A 16,203-nucleotide genomic window follows, 5' to 3' on the forward strand; every position below is an offset into this window, starting at 1 on the left:
CCATTGGCCCGCCACCCCATGGTGTTGTTTGATTGTTATTTTTCTATATACTAGGGGCAACATGTTCATTTAATAACCTCTAGGAAGGGACTAGGGACTTTTTAGTCTCTGGAAACAAACAGGGAGGGACTTTTTAGGGACTAGGGACTTTTTAGTTGGGACTAGAAAAAGTCCTAGGACTAGAGAACCAAACACCACCTTAGAGTGATGAGATGCAATAGGATAATCCAAGTACTAGATACTCAAGATGTCCATAACCGGGGACACGGCTAACCATGATTAGATTGTACACTCTGCAGAGGTTTGCGCACTTTTCCCCACAAGACTCGATCTCCTCCGTTGGATTTCTCGCACTGCACGGTGTTTGAGAAATGGATGACCGAGACACAGTCTTTCAGAAGCATTAACACTTTACTCCGGGTGGACAGTTACACCTACTTTCCCTCTACATCTGCTAGCCCACCACTGAAAGAGGTCACACAACATACTCAACTATGCCGGAGCCCATAATGGCTTGTGGCTGCACACGGAAGTTTCTAGCATGAAATATCTCATGATCCCTTTGAGCCTGGGTGGCGGACCGTAGGAGGATCACACGGTATATCCCCGGGATCTCCTAGGACAACACTGGTATATCCCCAGGTGCCCAAAACAAACAATCCACCCAGATTTGTATTAAAGTTGCCACCTTAAGTTGAACCATTAATTAACAATCTCACATCTGTGATGGATTCACTCACCCAAACCACGTCTACGAGCATAGCATGGCAATATAAGCATAACGTAGTAGTAACTCCCAAGGGTTTGATAATAAAACACGGCAATAGGTTCTACCTCATCAACTACTTCCCAAACCCACAAGTTAAACACATCCTAGTCATGCAATGTTTGAGGATTGTAACTAATGCATAAAAACTGGGTATGAAAATAGTATGATCAATGTGTTACTTGCCTTGCTGACGATCCGCAAAACCTAGATACTCGTAGTAGCACGTTTCACACTCCGGGAATTCTATCGCAAACAAACAATAGCATACATAAGCAATCAAGCAAAGATGCACGGGTAAAACTCAAATATGAAGATCCAACCAGAAAGTTCAACTTAAGAATTCCGGTTTGAAAAAAGAATCAAAACAAACGGAGCAACGAAACTCAAACTGCGAAAGAAACAAGATCCGATTACTAATCTGGACTAAAGTCAAATTTTACAGTACCCTAATCTTGTTCAAGTTGTTTAAACAGAAAGAGGGCTTCGAGGCGAAGATCTAGGCGCTTGAATCGCCTGATTCCGATAAACGAGCGAAAAGATAAACTAAAACGAAAATCGGGTCAGAAATCGCGATCGAAAATAATCGCGAAAAACCCCGAAAAAACAAAACTGACGAACATGCTAACAACGAACGCTCGCTGTCTGTGAGTAACGGGTGAACGGCGTTCGTTAAAACGAACGAACGGACGAACGTCCGCGAAGTAACTAAACCGGAAAAAAACCGAAGCGATCTATTAAGAAAAACATATCTAGGGTTTTCGAAATAAACCGAACGGTTTAAAAAAAGGCAGCTACCTCGGCGTACGTGTCGGCGAGGGCGGCGGCTATCTCCGGCGGCGGCGTGCGGCTTCGGCGACGGCGGGCGGCAACAGCGGCAGCCAACAGCGGCGGCGGCGGCGGCTGGCGGTGGGGTCGGGCTAGGGTTTCGGGTGGGGTGGGCCGGCGGGCTGGCGGCTGGCGGCTTATAAGAGGCCGGCCGGGCGAAGTCCTAATCGGTTACGGCCCGACTAAGTCAGTTGACTTTTTTTAAAATAAGTCCTGGCGTAGAAAAACAAAGGAAAGAAATACTAAACGGACTCCAAAAATCCCGAAATAAATTTTCACCGTCCACTAAAAATATGCCGGACAAAGTGAACATTTATTTGGGCCTATAATGCAATTTTGGAAAACGCGTATTTTCCTAATTCAAATAAAATTGCAATAAAATCCGAATAAAATCAAATATTTGATTTTAATATTTTCCTCCAATATTTCATTTATTTTGGAGAAGCCATATTATCTCCCCTCATATATTTGATATGAAATATTTTCGGAGAGAAAAATAAATTAAAACCAAAGTGATCCTTGTTTCAATATTTGATAAAATTCAAATATGGAAAACGTGAAATCCCCAACTCTTTTCGTGGGTCCTTGAGTTGCTTAGAATTTCGAGGATCGCAAAAAACGAAAATGCAGTAAAACATGTTATGCATGAATGATCTATGTATAACATTCCAAATTAAAAATTTGGGATGTTACAGAGTAGAATAAGACCAACCAAGCCGATGTGTTCCACGTGGAATTCTCAGTCGCCCAGCATACCGTTTCTAGCCATTCTAGCAGGAAGCAGCGGCAAATAAGGTTTTTTTTTTACAGAAGCAGTAAGGGATGCATGACTGAAGCAACTCTACTAGTCCTCATTTGGGACGGCCCGTTAAAATATGTGTGATAAATTTTCCCTTATAAATCATTAAAAACATTTACTCACACACACACACACACACACACATTACTCTGATAACAACAACAAAATTCATTGTTGAAAAATATATGTTCTAGGAAAACTCCAAAAAATCCCTTTTTAAACAGTTAAAAAAAATGTTGTTAAAAAGTCAGTTTAATGATGAAAAACAAAGTTTGTATATGGGAATTGAAAAAAACATGTACCATGTACCAAAAATTAAAGATTAAAATGCATCATAAGTCCTAAAACTATTGCAGGTGTGTCAGATAAGTCTTATAACTTTGAAACTACATGCCATCAGTGGCATGATGGCTTTATCTCCAGCGAAACTACATGCCGATCATCTCAGACTCACAACAAAAAAACTGCATGGCATCAGTCGCACAATGTCCCATTAATATATCTATGCTCTCAAAATGTTTATCTCAATTTTAGAAAAAATTCTACGTATGGAAAAATATTCATATAAAAATTAATACTTCAGAATATCTTTTATGTATATTAAAGATATATTCATTGACTTTTCAATTATTTTCTAGATATATTCCTCCACAAAAACTAAAAAAAAGGTAAAGTGAAATTTTTACATATTTTCCGAGAAAGCTTATTCATGTAATTTTAGATAACCAAAAATATAATGATATTGCGAAAGAAGACCGGAAAAAGAAAACATGCTAATAGAAAAGAAAACTGAAAACCCGTGAAAACAGATAGAATCAGCATCTTGATATACATTGAGCGTCTGACACAAATTCAAAGGGAGGTCCTATTTGACGATCTTTGCGACAAACAGGCAGCCAACACCATGTGTTCTCGCTCATGGTCTGGCATTCAGCGCTCGTCCATGTGATTTTCTTTCCCTCTTTTTTCGGTACATCGGTTTTCTCCGATAAAAAAAAGCTCCTACATATTTTTGACATATTTAAAATTATGGTATTACAAGAATATAATTTTTACTTATTTAGACAACGTTTGCAGCTATAGAAATCCTCCTGGATGTAAAAATGTATACCTAATTTAGAAAAAAAAAATCGTGAAGTTTCGAGGGATCCAAGAATTGCAAAATGCAAGCAAAATTTTAAAGTTTACATTTTAAGAATGTTGTCCAATTTGAAAAAAAATACTAACATTTTTCAAAATTTTAAGAATTTTTAAAAATCAAAATGGATATCAATTTTTTTCATTTTAAAAAGGCAAAGAAAGAACAAAACTGAGAATACGAAAATAGAAACCATTACAAGAAATGATATAAAAGGAGGGGAAAAAACCCACTAATATTGTCATTGAGCTCGATCCATATAAATGCCCAATATGCACAAGTTTGGCGTTCTACCGTGATTGACATCTTCATAAAAAAGGTTGTGGTAGTATCCAACGGAGTAGGTGATGGTGGGCATCGTAGCACAAAACACAGGTGTAGGATTTGGAAGCATCGGAAAACATGGCATTGTTAGTCATCTTCACTATCCTAGAAGGACAGTCGGATCTTCTCTAGTTGTTGAGTGAAGTATGCAATCCTTAGTCCCCCCCCCCCCCCCCCCCCCCTCTCATTTAGGAACCCAGGAGCCCTCCAATTTTATTAGAGCAACAACCTGATAATACATGAGTTGTCTCACCCCACAAAGAGTTTAGGAGAAGAGTAAACGAGGCTCATGGCCAAACAACCTCATGCGACAAAATGACAGGAAAAATTACAACCAACTTACCAGACAGTGCATCTAGTAACTTCAATAGCTAGGACATAACAAAACACAACTAAATATCATTATCAGCCGGATCACTGTTGTACTAAAATTCTCTAGAAGATGATGATGCCAGACTGCAATTTTTAGCATCATCGGAGACCAACCTTTCTTCTTATAGAAGATCTCAGCCGCAACTCGTAGCAAAAGCATTACTCCTCTGTCTGCACCCATCAGAGTCTTTGTTTATGTAAACCTGATCAATATGTATGCCATCGTGAAGTGTGTACAATCAATCCTTTATTTTCGTTTCAAGAGGTGTTGCTAAGCTGCTGCTTGTGTCATTGTCAACCGAACAGATGTGCAATAATGGAGATGGATAAAACAAGTGCAGACCATACCCAAACATAAAAATAGAGAAATTATTGTGCAATGTACAACAGTCTTGTGTGATGTTTTTCCCCATTAAATTATCCTTCTATGATGCCCAGCGCCGGGCATTATTTACATAAAATGTGATGATTAATACCCTACGACTATATGTCTATATACGAGTTTTTGTTTTGCATGCATCTCATTGGCTTTGAAGAACGGATTTATAGGGAGCTGTGTCATCCACAATAAATCGAAGAAGATTTATTTTTATATAATAATACAGAAGAAGACTGAACTTCTGTGACTTGTAAACTATAAATTACTGATAGTTTCACTTCTTTATTCATCATGTGAGCTTATGGCTTGACGACATCTGATCTCACCTTTATTAACTAATTAAGTTGAATATGGAGCAAATATGTAGGAGAGTTTATGTAATATGAATAAACTAACTGTGATCCGATTTTGTATCCAATGCCACATTCCTCTCGCTCATTCAAAATATCGTTCATCAGGAGTTGGCAAGAAGTTGTATGTTTATGTATTATGTACCCTTTACTTAGTTTCCTGGTTTGAAGTGATGGAAAATTTCTTCCCATGTTAGAATTGAATTGTTTTTGCTATTCTGTTCTTCTAATTTTGTCAAGGTGGCTATTCTTTGGTTTTTCATCTCTCCCTCTATAGTATATTCAATTTTGAGCTTGGGCATTGGTACGAAACAACTGAAAGGGAAGAAGTTAGGCCACCGGATTGGTACATCAGCAAAAGCCGTTGGCGTCATACCGATAGCTATTCGGTCTAATGATATAAAAGAGAGATAAAATATGAGGTAGTTGTAAGTCTTGTTAGAGGCTCTAAAGCGACCATGCTAGGGCCATTGTAATGTTAAAGTGTGTTACAACATTTCAATTGTTGAAACTTAGGAAGACTGTTCGATAGAGAGAAGACAAACAGGAGGACAACGGTTAGGAAGGAGGGCGATGTCTTTTATCACTAGTAGAAAAAGGGTCAAATGTCAAGCACATTAGTGCCGGTTTGCTTTTGAGCCGGCACTAATGTGTGCATTAGTGCCGGTTCCAACGGCTAGCTGGCCGCTTTCATTAGTACCGGTTCGTGGCCGACCTTTAGCACCGGTTCGTGCCACGGACCGGTACTAAAGTGATTGGTGGCAGGATGTTGTCAGTCCGGGGCCCCTCCAGCACCTTTAGTACCAGTTCGTGGCACGAACCGGTGCTAAAGGTCGTCCTACATAAACCCTTCGTCCACCCGAGCTCGCTCTGTTCTTCCCCTTTCCCCTCTCCTCTCTGTTCTTCCCCTCTTCCTCTCGAGCTCATCACACATTTTGCCCAAAATTTGTCAAGATTTGAAGGCCCCCATCCATTCAAATGATCACAAAGGTTAGCAACTTTGTCCTTTCATCTCTCATTGCTAGATTAGCTCTTGCAATGCTTTGTATAGTGATTAATTTATGAGTTTAGTAATTTGGGAGGAAATATATGTGCTAGTATTTGATTTATATGCAATTTGAGGTAAAAAATAACACTTAGTTTGCATATGTAGGTGTGGTTTACTTAGTGCCTTCTAAATCTCCATCGTAACCACAGTCGATCGCCCGCACCGTTCCGTCGCCGGCACCACCTTGTGGTGAGCCTCTTGTTCATGAATGTTTTACATTACCAAATTGATGTTTGTGTGATTTGGATATATAGTTACTCGTATAGTTATCTTACCCGTACGTTGTTTGTTATACATAGTGCCATGGTTTTGATATCCGTCCCCATCGGCCCTCGTCCTTGTTATGATTCAGATGTGGTATATTCTCTTTTAAAACTAGTTGTTGCATTTCGTGTTTATGACAAATTATGCCCATCAAGTTGACATAGATATTTTTGTCTAGGAGGTTTGTGAACCGGAAATTCCAACTGACCCTATTGTCGAGAGGTTATATTTAGTTGAAAGAGAAAACGAGTATTTGAAAGAAAAATTGAAAAGAATTGAGGGGGAGAAGATGGAATTGGAGTTGCATGTTGCCGATGTCGTCGATGATCACAAGGTCAAGATGGAGAAAATGCGCTTGAAGATTAGAAAGATTTGAAAATATGCCATTGATAGTGAGGCTTGGTATCATTATGCTGTTGGATCAATTGTTACCTTAGTTGCGATCTTGATCGCATTTATTGTTGCATTTAAATGCTTTAGTTAGAGAGTTATTTGTTTGTTGCATTTAAGTCTTGTATGAACTTTATGTATGAACTTGTATTAATTTGGTCTTTTCGGTGTTGTGTAATGAAGATGAGCCGACAATGGATGTACGATGACCGATGCTCTCCCGAGTTCATTAATGGCGTGCAAACTTTTCTGCTTGCGGCTGAGGCAAACAAGCGGGTGGATGGTTTTATGCCTTGTCCATGTTTAGTCTGTAAGAATGATCACAATTACTCTACGTCAAGAACCATTCACGTCCACCTGTTTAAGTCCGGTTTCATGCCCCACTATAATGTTTCGACCAAGCACGGATAAAGAGGGGTTATGATGGAAGACAATGAAGAAGAAGAGGACGACGACAGCTATCCTAGCCATGGGTTCCCTGAATACGATGATACAACAAAGGGGGAAGAAGCTGAGCCGGCAATGCGGGAAGAAGCTGAAGAAGAGGCATCAGATGAGCCCGCTGATGATCTAGGTCAGGCCATTGCCGATGCAAAGAGAAACTGCGCGAGTGATTTGGAGAAGAAGAAGTTGCAGCGCATGTTAGAGGATCACAAGAAATTGTTGTACCTGAATTGCGAAGCTGACAAGAAAAAGTTGGGCACCACACTGGAATTTCTGCAATGGAAGGCAGAGGATGGTGTATCTGACAAGGGATTTGGAAAGTTGCTGGTAATGATAAAGAATATGCTTCCAAAGGACAACGAATTGCCCGAGAGTACGTACGAAGCAAAGAAGGCTGTCTGCCCTCTAGGGTTAGAGGTGCAGAAGAAACATGCATGCCCTAATGACTACATCCTCTACCGCGGTGAGTACGAGGATTTGAACGCTTGCCCAGTATGCGGTGCATTGCGCTATAAGATCAGGCGCGATGACCCTGGTGATGTCGAGGGCGAGCACCCCAGGAAGAAGATTCCTGCCAAGGTGATGTGGTATGCTCCTATAATATCACGGTTGAAATGTTTGTTCCAAAACAAAGAGCATGCCAAGGCGATGCGATGGCACAGAGAAGACCGTAAGAAAGACGGAAAGTTGAGAGTACCCGCTGACGGGTCGCAGTGGAGAAAAATCGAGAGAAAGTAGACGCAAGGAACGTATGGTTTGGTCTAAGCGCAGATGGCATTAATCCTTTTGGGGAGCAGAGCAGCAACCATAGCACCTGGCCTGTGACTCGATGTTTGTATAACCTTCCTCCTTGGTTGTGCATGAAGCGGAAGTTCATTATGATGCCGGTGCTCATCCAAGGCCCTAAGCAACCCGGCAACGACATTGATGTGTACCTAAGGCCATTAGTTGAAGAACTCTTACAGCTGTGGAATGGAACAGGTGTACGTGTGTGCGATGAGCACATGGGGGAAGAATTTGACCTAAAGGCCTTGCTGTTCGTGACCATCAATGATTGGCTGCTCTCAGTAACCTTTCAGGACAGACAAACAAGGGATGCCGCGCATGCACGCACTGTTTGGATGATACCGACAGTATATATTTGGACAATTGTAGGAAGAATGTGTACCTAGGACATCGTCGATTTCTTCCGAGCAGGCATCCCGTAAGAAAGAAAGGCAAGCATTTCAAAGGTGAGGCGGATCACCGGACGAAGCCTCGCCACCGTACTGGTGCTGATGTACATGATATGGTCAAGGATTTGAAGGTAGTCTTTGGAAAGGGTCCTGGCGGACAACCTGTTCCGAATGACGCTGACGGACGCGCACCCATGTGGAAGAAGAAATCTATATTTTGGGACCTGCCCTATTGGAAAGACCTAGAGGTCCGCTCTGCAATCGATGTGATGCACGTGACGAAGAATCTTTGCGTGACCCTGCTTGGCTTCTTGGGCGTGTATGGGAAGACAAAAGATACACCCGAGGCACGGGAGGACCAGCAACGTATGCATGGAAAAGACGGCATACATCAGGGTCATGCCAGCTACGCTCTTACCAAAGAAGAGAAGGAAATCTTCTTTGAATGCCTGCTCAGTATTAAGGTACCGTCTGGCTTCTCGTCGAATATAAAGGGAATAATAAACATGACAGAGAAAAAGTTCCAGAACCTAAAGTCTCATGACTGCCACGTGATTATGACGCAACTACTCCCGGTTGCATTGAGGGGGCTTCTACCGGATAACGTTCGATTAGCCATTGTGAAGCTATGTGCATTCCTCAATGCAATCTCTCAGAAGGTAATCGATCCAGAAATCATACCAAGGTTAGAGAATGATTTCGTGCAATGTCTTGTCAGTTTTGAGTTGGTGTTCCCACCATCCTTCTTCAACATCATGACGCACGTCCTAGTTCACCTATGCGAAGAGATTAACGTTTTGGGTCCTGTATTTGTACACAATATGTTCCCCTTTGAGAGGTTCATGGGAGTCTTAAAGAAATATGTTCATAACCGTGCTAGGCCAGAAGGAAGCATCTCCAAGGGCCATGAAAATGAGGAGGTCATTGAGTTTTGTATTGACTTTATTCTTGACCTTAAGCCGATTGGTGTTCCTGAATCGCGGCATAAGGGCAGACTGGATGGAAAAGGCACGTTAGGAGGGAATCAAAAAATATGTATGGATGGATATTCTCTCACTGAAGCACACTACACAGTTCTACAGAATTCCGCCTTGGTGGCTCCGTATATGGACGAACACAAGGATTTTCTACGCTCCAAACACCCGAAGCGGTCTGATGACTGGATTACACGTGAACAAACCAGGAGTTTCGCCGGCTCGTTGCAGACACGTACCATGCATGACGCCTCTATTGAAGATGACATGTACTCGCTGTCCCAGTTACCATCTTCGAATATAATGACTTTCAAAGGGTACGAGATAAATGGTAATACATTTTACACGATAGCCCAAGATAAGAAGAGCACCAACCAAAACAGTGGTGTCCGCTTTGATGCAACAACCAAGACGGAAAAGGAAACATATTATTTTTACATAGAGGAGATATGGGAACTTGACTATGGACGTGGTTTGAAGGTCCCTTTGTTTCGGTGCAAATGGGTCAATATGACACGAGGCGGGGTAACGGAAGACCCGCAGTATGGAATGACAACAGTGGATCTAAACAATCTTGCGTATGCAGACGACCATTCGTCCTAGCTAATGATGTGGCACAGGTTTTCTATGTGAAGGATATGTCTACCAAGCCGAGAAAAAGAAAAGATAAGGAAGCGAATGCATCATACGATGAGCCAAAGCGCCACATAGTTCTTTCTGGGAAGAGAAACATCGTGGGAGTGGATGACAAGACAGAAATGTCAGAAGATTATGAAAAGTTTGATGAAATTGCTTCATTCACAGTGAATATTGACCCGAGCATCCAGTTAAATGATGAAGGTTTTCCATGGCTACGGCGCAAAGGGACACACGCGAAGAAAAAGTTTCACACCCAAAGATCTGGGATCTGATCGGCTTCACTATCATCACTTTCTTCTGTGCTTCACACCCAGGAGGGAATCTCTGTAATAGTTAGGGTAGTTATGTGTGTTTGGCATTTGAAACGCGAAGAAATTTTATGTGCAAACAAATTCTTTCATGCATTTACTGATTTTTTCAGCTAAATGACCCTGAAATTGAAAAGCATTTCAAATGAACTCAGAAAAGGTTGAAAGTTGGCATGCTATCACAATTTCACCCACATAGCATGTGCAAAAAAGTAGAGAGGGTTACCGCTAAAACTGGATGCACTTCGTGTAGAAAATGGACAATCTCTTTCGAAGTATCAGGGTTTCGGACGAAAACTCATCCGTTACAAAGGCATTTCATTTTTTAAATAACCTAAGCATTACCAAATTGAATATAATGATAAAACACACTAATATTAAACATAAGAAAAAAGAATCACTGAAAAATCTATTTTCAAAGTTAAGTTATTCACAAACTAGTGATTCACACAAATTTCAAATAATTCAAAATGTAAACTATTCAAATTTGTAAACTACCGGCACTAATAGAAAGTTTGTAATTTTTTTTAGCTAAAGCAAAAATATTCACAAAGAAACTCTAAATACAGAAAAAACAACTCAAAAATAAATAAAACAAAAATAAATAAAGCAAAAAAATAAGAATATAAAAAATCCCGCCTACTACGCCACAGCGGCCTGGATACGACTAGAAACCCAACCTGTTGTTGGGCCAGGATGCAGGCCCGCAAAGGCCCAGTAGGCCCACAGGGCAGCACAGAACATTTAGGCCCTGTAGGCCTGCTTTGGAGAGGAGCTCGAGAGAGCTACCGCACTGGGGCTTATAAACCAGTGCGGACGCCCGTCGGCTAGCGAGGTGGGACTAAACATGACGCACCGCACCTGCGCCAGCGCACCCCCTTTAGTACCGGGTGGTGGCTCAAACCGGTACTAAAGGGTGTGCGCTTCCCGCCGCTTGGCCTGGCCAAAAGAGACCTTTAGTACTGGTTGGTGGCTTCAACCGGTACTAAAGGTTGTTCTATATAAGAAAACACTTCAAAAAATATCAGTTTCTCATCTCTCCCTCTGCTTCTTTCTCCTCTGCCCCGTCGCCGCCGCCCCGTCGCCGCCGCCCCTCGTCGCGGCCCCGTCGCCGTCCCCGTCGCCGTCCACGTCCCCGTCGTCCCCGTCGCCGCGCCCCGTCGTGCCCGCCCGGCCCGTCCTCGTCCCCGTCGCCGCTGCCCCGTCCCCATCCCCGTCGTCACCGCCCGTCTCCGTCCCTGTCGCCGCCCCCCGTCGCTGCGCCTCGCTGGTGAGCTCCTGCCCCGGCCACCATGTCCACACGCACACACACACACACACATTGTTATAGAAATGTTAGCAATTTTTCTGTTTTTTAGTTATAGAAATATTAGAAATGTTAGTTATATAGAAATGTTACAATTTTTTTTCTGTTTTTTAGTTATAGAAAATTAGAAATGTTAGTTATATATATAGAAATTTAGAAATTTTAGAGTTAGTTTTAGCTAGATGAATTAGATTAATGTCAAATTCTTAGAATTTGCATATAGAATTTTAGTTATCACAATCCAATCATTTAAAAAATGTTACTTTTTGCGGGCATATAGTATTTGTTCTCGACGATGCCCGGCCAGCATCCTTGCCGTCGACCCATTCGCCACGACGTCCGGCTGACCCATGTCCGGGACTAGGCTCCGCCGGGCTGGCACTGGGAGGTGCTACCTGGATGGGCGCGCCGCTTGGTGAGGAACCCGGCCTCGGGTCCCGTCGTCGACCCTGATCTCCTTTGGTGGCGTTCGCGTGGGCCACATTCGGTGCAGAGGGAGCCGGCCCCGCCGGAGGTGGTGCATCGTCGTGTTAGGGAGGAGGACGAGCACGTCCATCGCTACATGGCTGCTATGGACGTCAGGTTCTCCAATACCTGGCAGGTTCTTTGGGCAGATGACCGGAGATATGATCCTGTGATGGTTCCTTGTCTTTGGGTGTCCACCGCCCGCGCCCCAGGAACCGCGAGTGGCCTAGGTTCTTCTATAGTATTCGATCTTTATTAGCTACCTAGCCAGTGATGTATTCGAGATTATATATTATTCGAGACGATGTATTCGAGATTATATATTATTCGAGACGATGCATATTATGTACTATATGATTCAGTTTTTCCTTATTGATTGCATCCATGCATTGTAATTTGAATACTAAATTGTTTTATATTTCTTCTGTATTAGTTAAATAAAAGCTATGGCGGACAATACCGGTAGAGAGGGAGAAGAGGCCCTGTTCGAGATCATACGCAGCCCTAACAGGCCAGATGATCTGAATGAAGCAAATGACGGCTTCCAATATTTGAACAATACAGGGGAGGGTGATGATAAGATATTCGATCTCGACGACTGAGCTGATGAAGTCATGAACTATGATTATGATTACGATGACACAGACAATGATTATGATGACGAATACAATGTTGATCTTGAAATAACAAAGACTACCGGCGAGGTATATTTATATAAGCAGGCATCTAGTGATCATCACATGTTTTTTTTTATTTGAAGATATATTAACGAATCGATCTTTCTTCTTTCAGCCCTCCAGATCGAGCAAATCTGCTTCTACAGACAACAGGATAAAGCGCGGCCCGGGCAAAAAGTTAAAGGAGGGTGTAAAGTACAACATCGATTCCATCAAAGCTAGTGGCGAACCCCTCACGCCTAAGAACATTGCGAACAAGTTCGTTCGTCAGTGCGGAGTTCTTGTGAAGGACCAACTCCCGATCTCCATTCAAGAATGGAAAGAGCCAAAAACTAAACGCCCAGATGTTACTTGGGTCGACGACAGAGCAAAAAAAAAGCTTTGGGAATCTCTGATGGAACATTTCACCCTACCAGATTATTTCACTAATGCAGATGTGCAGAAAGTCAAGGACACTGCTCTTAAGAAGATTGCAATTGCATTCAACACCCACAAGAAAACTGTATGGGCCAACTACCTCGCTGCAGAAAGGAAGACTCCAGAATTCAAGGGAACACTGGAGAAGAAAAGAGAACACTTGCCCGCTTTCGTGAAATTCAAGGAATCAGAATTATCTAAGGAACGGTCGAGAAAAAACAAGGCCAATGCCGCAAAAAAGACGCAGTTCCATAGGCTGGGTCCAGGTGGCTACGCGGTGGCAATGCCTAAGTGGGATAAGTCTGAGCAAGAGATGGAGGATGCAGGGGTCACTCCGGTTACTAGGAGCTGGCCCCCAGGTGCAGAACTTGGTTCTATGCGCTTGGGGGGGGCATTGGACCCGAAGACAGGCCTGGTTACGAAGAAGGCAAGTCTAAAAGGAGCAGAACAAAAGTTACTTGACGCAATAGAAGATGCTCGAAAGGGGGTGTTCACGCCCAACAGAGAGAACGACGAGCTTCCACGCGCCCTGGGAAATCCTGAACACACGGGAAGAACACGAGGCAAGGGCGTTATTCCCTGGTATGAGGGCTTTTCGGAATGGAACGACGACTACAGGACCCGTGCAAGAAAGAAGATGGAGGAGGAGAAGAGGAAGCTGGAGGAGGAGCAGAGGAATCAGGACACGGAACGCCTTCAAGTCCTAGAAGCAAGGCACGCGGACTTGGCACTCAAATTCCAGCAGCAGCAGCAGCAAATCGACTCACTTAGCCAGGAAAGGGGGTCTCAGCAGCGGCAGCAGCAAGCAGATGATCATCCAGCATTGGATAGCACCGTCCCATCCATGCCGAGAAGCAGCGTTGGTTCCGCCCCGGGCGACGCACTGCTGGATACATACCCTGTGGATGACATCATAGAGAACACTAACTGTGAGCTACACTTCAAAATGAAGAACATATCCAAGAAGGTGGCGGACGTCGTTGCTTTTACAATTACCCCGAAGCAACCTTCCATTGCGCCCCGATTCCAGCGGGCTATGCTCGTGTCTTGGTTGATGAGGTGGTGGACCCATATTCGGGGCTACAGCTTGACATTCCTGGAGGTGACGACGAGCACACACTGGGAGAGGCCATACATCGTATCATCCTATGGAGAAAGGATTGCATCATCTTTCAAAGTCCACCGACACCGCGTCTCCCGACTCCTCCTCGAAGTCCGCCACCGTGTCAGCAGACTCCCGCTCCTCCAAGTCCACGAACGCGTGAGCAGACTCCTGCTTCAAGTCCGGCACAGCGTCAGGCCACTCCTCCTGTTTCAAGTTCGACACCGTGTCAGGCCACACCTCCTGCTTCAAGTCCGGCACAGCGTCAGGCCACACCTCCTGCTTCAAGTCCGACAACGTCTCAGGCCACACCTCCTGCTTCAAGTCCGGCACAGCGTCAGGCCACTCCTCCTGCTCCAACTAAGCCACGTCAGCCATCTCCGCCGCCTAAGCAATCGCAGAAGAGACACGCCGCAGCTATGATGCGTAGCGGTACGAGTCGAGGTAGTACAGGAAGTACAGGCGGAGACAAGCGATATAAATATGGTCCAAGCAGCCTCGCTCCTCTTCCTCAGAGGCTTTACGACATGACCGATGAGCAAAACGATGCCATAGTGCGGGCCGAAGTGGACGCCCATTTTGGACCAAAACCGGCACCGCCGCCGAGGGAGAAAGTGCCTGAGGAAAAGATTGATCACTTCATTCGTATGGCTAGACCACTAGCTCCCAAGCCTGTTGACTCAGACTATGAGCGCCAAATCAGGAAGGCACATCGAGCACGACTACAGAAAGAAGCGAGCTCGAGCTTGAGGCAACAAGCAGCTGTCAAAAAATGCGGGAAAACCGTTCCCCAGCTGGGAGAACAGGCGGCGCAATCGATCCCCCCGCTTGTTGTGCCAACAACACATGAGAGTACGCGCGCCCAATATTATTGTGGGCAAACCGTTTACGTTCCCGAGCTGGGCGATGTGGTAATAACCGAGGAGCATATAATGCAGGCTGAAATGCTCAAGATCACTGTTGGACAAATCCTCGATATCGAGCCCATGTCTCCGCTTAGAGAGGAGGAAATAACGGAAATATGTCCGGGTCCAACCTTTGGTCGAGCCCGAGGAGGTCAAGAACCTCCCAACAAGAATATATGAATTGCATGATTGGTACATGAAAATTACCAAGATTTCCAATCGAGAGTCCCCCATGGTGCAAGTCGAGGAAGATCATTACTTCAATAAGAAAGCTCTGTCCGTTGAGTATTCAGAACTATTTCAGTTATTCAATCAAGATGCACTCGACAAATCTATCGTCAGTTGCTATTGTCTGTAAGTGATTTCTTTCTGTAATTTAAGTCTCAAGCTAGCTCTAGTGCTCATTGATTGATCATTAATTATCTGTAATTATATATCCTCACTATATATTCTTTTTTGTGGTATTATGCAGGATGAAGATGTATGAAATGAAAAAAGCTGGACGCTATGGCATTGGGTTCATTGACCCAAATACCGTTAATGAATACACTTGAAATTGGAATGGTGTAGACAAGATGTAGAGAAAAACATGCTAGAGTTCTTGAAGCGCCTCAATAGCAACGAAGATATACTACTTCCTTACAACTTCGAGTGAGTCACACTGTCTTGTACTACAAATTCTGTTTTTGCTTACTAGCTAGATGTTAATAAGTGTATAGGGTTTAGGGTTATAGTTGATTAGTGTTATGCACATGCCCGCTTAATTTATACATGCAAACGTATGCGCATGCAGGTTCCACTGGATCTTGTTAGACATTAAAGTTGACGAAGGAAAAGTTGAAGTACTGGACTCACTACTTAAAAACGATAGTGACTACAGCATCGTGAAGGGGATAGTCAACAGGTAATTTCAATCATTATTAACTATATCTCGGCCTATTTAGTTCGTCATTTCCTGATATGAACTATTTTTAATAACCCCTTTATTAATTTTCTTTGCCGACGGGCAGGGCTTGGGCAAAGTACATCAAGGTGACTCCAGGAAAATGGCCAGAAAAGCTGACTTGGTATCGACCCAAGGTAAGTAATTAAGTAGTACTAGCTAGCTAGCTAGCTACCATCTCTTTAATTCT

The sequence above is a fragment of the Aegilops tauschii genome, chromosome 2, assembly GCF_002575655.3.
Source record: "Aegilops tauschii subsp. strangulata cultivar AL8/78 chromosome 2, Aet v6.0, whole genome shotgun sequence".
Classification (NCBI taxonomy): Eukaryota; Viridiplantae; Streptophyta; class Magnoliopsida; order Poales; family Poaceae; genus Aegilops; species Aegilops tauschii.